This window comes from Styela clava, chromosome 5 (genome assembly GCF_964204865.1).
Source record: "Styela clava chromosome 5, kaStyClav1.hap1.2, whole genome shotgun sequence".
Classification (NCBI taxonomy): Eukaryota; Metazoa; Chordata; class Ascidiacea; order Stolidobranchia; family Styelidae; genus Styela; species Styela clava.
The window spans coordinates 22876165-22877812 of NC_135254.1; positions in this window are offsets into that span (position 1 = coordinate 22876165).

The following is a 1648-nucleotide window of genomic DNA, read 5'->3' on the forward strand; positions in this document are numbered from 1 at the left end:
ACAGTAATTTCGAATGAGCCAAGAAAGAGCGGTGCGGGGCCGGTCGGAGCGCACCCTTTTCTCGGTGGCTGGCGGGCGAGAGAGTGCTGCGTCGCCGGCATCGGCGTCGAAAGAAGCCGAGCCGAAAAAAGTTAAAGTACAAACGTGCAAGCATACTAACCTAACCCTAGGTAAGGCATGTCAGAGCGAAAGACAGTAATTTCGAATGAGCCAAGAAAGAGCGGTGCGGGGCCGGTCGGAGCGCACCCTTTTCTCGGTGGCTGGCGGGCGAGAGAGTGCTGCGTCGCCGGCATCGGCGTCGAAAGAAGCCGAGCCGAAAAAAGTTAAAGTACAAACGTGCAAGCATACTAACCTAACCCTAGGTAAGGCATGTCAGAGCGAAAGACAGTAAACTCGAATGAGCCAAGAAAGAGCGGTGCGGGGCCGGTCGGAGCGCACCCTTTTCTCGGTGGCTGGCGGGCGAGAGAGTGCTGCGTCGCCGGCATCGGCGTCGAAAGAAGCCGAGCCAAAAAAAGTTAAAGTACAAACGTGCAAGCATACTAACCTAACCCTAGGTAAGGCATGTCAGAGCGAAAGACAGTAAACTCGAATGAGCCAAGAAAGAGCGGTGCGGGGCCGGTCGGAGCGCACCCTTTTCTCGGTGGCTGGCGGGCGAGAGAGTGCTGCGTCGCCGGCATCGGCGTCGAAAGAAGCCGAGCCGAAAAAAGTTAAAGTACAAACGTGCAAGCATACTAACCTAGCCCTAGGTAAGGCATGTCAGAGCGAAAGACAGTAATTTCGAATGAGCCAAGAAAGAGCGGTGCGGGGCCGGTCGGAGCGCACCCTTTTCTCGGTGGCTGGCGGGCGAGAGAGTGCTGCGTCGCCGGCATCGGCGTCGAAAGAAGCCGAGCCGAAAAAAGTTAAAGTACAAACGTGCAAGCATACTAACCTAACCCTAGGTAAGGCATGTCAGAGCGAAAGACAGTAAACTCGAATGAGCCAAGAAAGAGCGGTGCGGGGCCGGTCGGAGCGCACCCTTTTCTCGGTGGCTGGCGGGCGAGAGAGTGCTGCGTCGCCGGCATCGGCGTCGAAAGAAGCCGAGCCGAAAAAAGTTAAAGTACAAACGTGCAAGCATACTAACCTAACCCTAGGTAAGGCATGTCAGAGCGAAAGACAGTAATTTCGAATGAGCCAAGAAAGAGCGGTGCGGGGCCGGTCGGAGCGCACCCTTTTCTCGGTGGCTGGCGGGCGAGAGAGTGCTGCGTCGCCGGCATCGGCGTCGAAAGAAGCCGAGCCAAAAAAAGTTAAAGTACAAACGTGCAAGCATACTAACCTAACCCTAGGTAAGGCATGTCAGAGCGAAAGACAGTAATTTCGAATGAGCCAAGAAAGAGCGGTGCGGGGCCGGTCGGAGCGCACCCTTTTCTCGGTGGCTGGCGGGCGAGAGAGTGCTGCGTCGCCGGCATCGGCGTCGAAAGAAGCCGAGCCGAAAAAAGTTAAAGTACAAACGCGATGCTAATGAGCGAGCCGTTGTCTCGACTAATATGTAGGGGGCGTTCGATCGAGCGTCTGGCTTGAGCGCTTGTCGGCCTAGCAGAACGGTCGCATTGTTATGCCCGGGTTTTAGGCACCGCTGCAGGCGGCCGGCAGAGCTCTTGTTTGTGCGAAA